This window comes from Onychomys torridus, unplaced genomic scaffold (genome assembly GCF_903995425.1).
Source record: "Onychomys torridus unplaced genomic scaffold, mOncTor1.1, whole genome shotgun sequence".
In the NCBI taxonomy this organism is placed as follows: Eukaryota; Metazoa; Chordata; class Mammalia; order Rodentia; family Cricetidae; genus Onychomys; species Onychomys torridus.
Window position 1 is genome coordinate 16,308 of NW_023411849.1, and position 3,899 is coordinate 20,206.

A 3,899-nucleotide genomic window follows, 5' to 3' on the forward strand; every position below is an offset into this window, starting at 1 on the left:
TTTGGCTCCTGGGATTTAGATTTGCTATTTCATATTTATATTTATGTCTTTTGGTTTTGTTTATATTTATTCTTCTTTCATACAGCACATCCTGACTAATCCTTCCCTCCCTCCACTTCTCCCAGTTTCCTCTCACTTCCTCTCTCCACCAGATCCACTGCTCCTCTGTTTTCCTTGAGATAAGAGCATGTTTCAAGCGTTAGCAACTGAACATGGAATAACGAGATGCAATTAGATTATATATAAAATAAGGTGTTTTTTTCGTTTTTAATGTGTAAATACTTTAGAAGAAACGTTTAAGATTTTTTTCTTTGAGAATTACATTTTATTTTTATTATTAAATTTTTTTTTCATTTTACATACCAACCACAGATTCCCCTGTCCTCCCTCCTCTTGCCCCCGAGCCTTCCTCCCAACCCCATCCCCATTCCCATCTCCTCCATGGGGAATCAGCAGAGCCTGGGACATTCAGTTGAGGCAGGGCCAAGACCCTCCCCCTGCATTAAGTCTGCACAAGATGTTCCACCATAGATTCTGAGTTCGAAAAAGCCTGCTTATGCACCAGGCATGGATCCCGATCTCACTGCCTTGGGAAACCCTAGCCAATTCAAGCTAAACAACTGTCTCGCCTATCCAGAGGCCTTAGTCCAGTCCCATGGGGGCTCCTCGGCTATTGGTCCACAGTTCATGTTTTTCCACTAGTTTGGCTAGTTGACTCTCTACTTTTTACCATCATGATCTCAATATCCCTTGCTCATAGAATCCCTCCTCTCGATCATCAATTGGACTCCTGGAGAATGGCCTGGCACTGGGCCATGGATCTCTGCATCTGCTTCCATCAGTTACTGGATGGAGGCTCTATGTTGACAGTTAGGGTGTTTACTGTTCTGATTACTGGAGGAGGCAAGTTCAGGCACCCTCTCGACTGTTGCTAAAAGTCTAAGGTGGTGTCATCCTTGTGGATTCCTGAGAACTTCCCTAGCACCCTGTTTCTCCCTATTCCCATGATGTCTTCATTTATCATGGTATGTCTTTCCTTGCTCTCCCACTCTGTCCATGTTCCAGCTCAAACCTCCCCATTTCCTTATGTTCTCATCCTCCATTCCTTGCCCTACATTACCCCACCTCACCCTCAGTTTGCTCATGTAGATCTCATCTATTTCTCCTTCACATGGCTATCTAGGTATTTCTCTTGAGGTCTTTATTGTTAGCTAGCTTCTCTGGAGCTGTGGGTTGTAGTCTGGTTATCCTTTTCTTTACATCTAGTATCCACTTGTGAGTGAATACATATCATGTTCATCCTTCTGAGTCTGGGTTATCTCAGGATATTTTTTATATTTTATACACATTCTCAGTTAAGTGTTCTATTTTATCTTAATTCAATATTCACACATGTCTAGGAACTCCTTTCATATTTTATAATTTTCTGGAGTATAAAAACTGAAAAATCCTAAAGGCCATCTGAACTGCAGCTGGATCAGTTACAACACCAATTTTTCTATAGTGTTATTTGTATCTGATCTCTCATGATCAGCTTTGTTGAGGGGTTTGCATTGTGGCACATCCTTGAAAAGAAGCAGTTCATTCCTTCAGGGATCTCAGGATTTTCTTTGCATGCCAACTTTACTTATACCAAATCTGATCTTTCCTATGATTCCTCATCCACTGCTTGTGTTTGGGTTCTTCTAGTATTTTTATATCCTTGAAGAGCATCATTAGATTAGGATATCTCAGGTTTCATTACAGCGAATTCCAAGCTATATCCTCCTCTTCTAAAACTGCATTAATCTTTTTCTTTTAGCCTTGGGTGGCTCTGAAATTGCCCACAAAGTAAAGTGTTTGAAATTGAGCAGAACACCATGGGCAGCCACATGGAAGAAGACATTCTTGAAAAGGATTTATGGATGTTAACAAGTCTAGGTTGTAGTTCATTCGGGGAGGTGAAGCTGGCCTGCCACCTTCCCACACATACACGGGTGGCTGTCAAAGTCCTTGAGAAAAACACCAATAGTGTGGCTGACATCAGCACTGAAATGAACATCCTTCAATCTTTAGAACACAGAAACAGTGTTCAATTTTTTCACATGATTAACACACTGGCAACCACTTATGTGAACATGGAGTATGTGGTAGGAGAAGATCTGGAGAGCTGCCTCAGGGCACTGGGCTGTCTAAAGGAGGAGGAGGCTAGAGTGATTTTCCGGCAGGTGGTGTCAGCGGTTCACTTCCTCCACCAAAGACACATCACACACCTAAATTAGAAAACATCCTAGTCAGTGCAGCAGGAGATGCAAAGCTTTGTGATTTTGGTATGGCAATTAAAATCACAGAGGGTCAGATGTTGGAGATCTGTGGCTTGTTGGTCTATTGGACCCCAGAGATCTTGGCCAGAAAACCCTATGATGGACTCGCAGGTGATATATGGAGCTTGAGTATTTTCCTGTATGTCCTGGTCACAGGGTACTTTCCATACATGGAAGAAACCCTTGATGGTATGCACAGTCTCTTCACCACCACAATGTGTCCCGTTCCCTACCACTTGTCAAAACACTGTCACATTATCATTGCATGACTACTCATGGTCCCCACCTGGTACCAGATCACAATCTGCCAGCTTGTGGAAACACCATGGCTAGGCCCCATTCAAGAACATGTACTTCCTGCCACCAAAGAAATCCTGCCCAGGGTTGTGGAGACTATGTGCACCATGGGCTATACCCGGGAGGAGATTGTGTCATCCCTAACTCACAGGTGAGAAGGTAATCATGCAATGGCTACATGTAACATTCTCAAACACCAGCTGAGCAGTGGGGACTGCCATCAGCAAGATTAGATGCCCTGGCTAACTAGCAGCCCTGCAGGTCCTGTTCATCCCCCTCTCCCCTTGATGAGGAGAGCCAGTAATCCAGCATTTACAACCAGTACACATGCTAGGAAGGGTCACTTTAAAGAGGAGAGTGTGGAAGAAAGAGGTGAAATATGCAGAAGCCACACCATGCCTCACACATACTCCTTCATGGACAAGCAGCCCTGTTCAGATAACATAGTCCCAGAAAGAGATGCTCTTATGGCTGATGTCATCAACACTGCTACAGGGGACATTGCAGTCAATAGGAATTCTGTTGACCATCTGCTTGTCAATCTCTCCCCCCACCTGAATCAGTCCTGGATGCAACACTCACAGGATTTCTGAATCTGGGCTTCTCTGAAGAGGAATCATCCCTGGGGCCAGACATTCCCAGTGACCAGCCTCAGGTGGCACGCACGACATCTGAATCCAGGCCATTCAGGGGTTGGAAACTGATAAGGAAGCAAATTTCCCAGCACACTGAGAGCACTGTGCTGCTGCTGCCTGCCCACCCCAAGGTGAGCCCCGAACCCCTGCATCAGGGGCTTAAAGGAAAATAGAGGACCTTGGAGACCTACATGGAAAATAGTAGATTTGGCCACATAGATGAATCCCTACATTGTTTCTTCAATATACTATTTCAAAATCCTTTATTAATGAAAAGTTGTACCCACTCAGAGGGCCCAGAATTTCAGATATGTGGTACATTAGATGACAAACTGCACAGCTTCTGTTCATGTAAAGTCCTGGAAGTTTGAGGAAAAAGCAGACAGCCTAGCATGGGGATCATAGGGTGGGAAGGAAGGGAGGAGAGTTTGTCTAAAGGGGCCAAAGGGTGAGAATGGAGGAATCAGGAGGAGAAATATGGCACAGAACTTTCATCTGCCAAAGTCACTAATAGAGGTACTTTCATGTTTTTTTTTCTGCATTGAAGTGTGGAAACTGAAATGGCCCAATAGAATTCCAGTGCTGGTGAGGAGTGACTGCCACAGAATTGAGCCAGAACTGATCTCCAGAGTGCCAGCTCCCTCCAACCCAGGGCGACAGGCTC

General features: G+C 44.4%; 1 pseudogene; it reads left to right on the top strand.

Moving 5' to 3' along the window:
• The first annotated feature begins 1,859 nt into the window (after window positions 1–1,859).
• LOC118575390 lies at window positions 1,860–3,370 on the top strand (annotated as a pseudogene).
• Window positions 3,371–3,899: the final 529 nt, after the last annotated feature.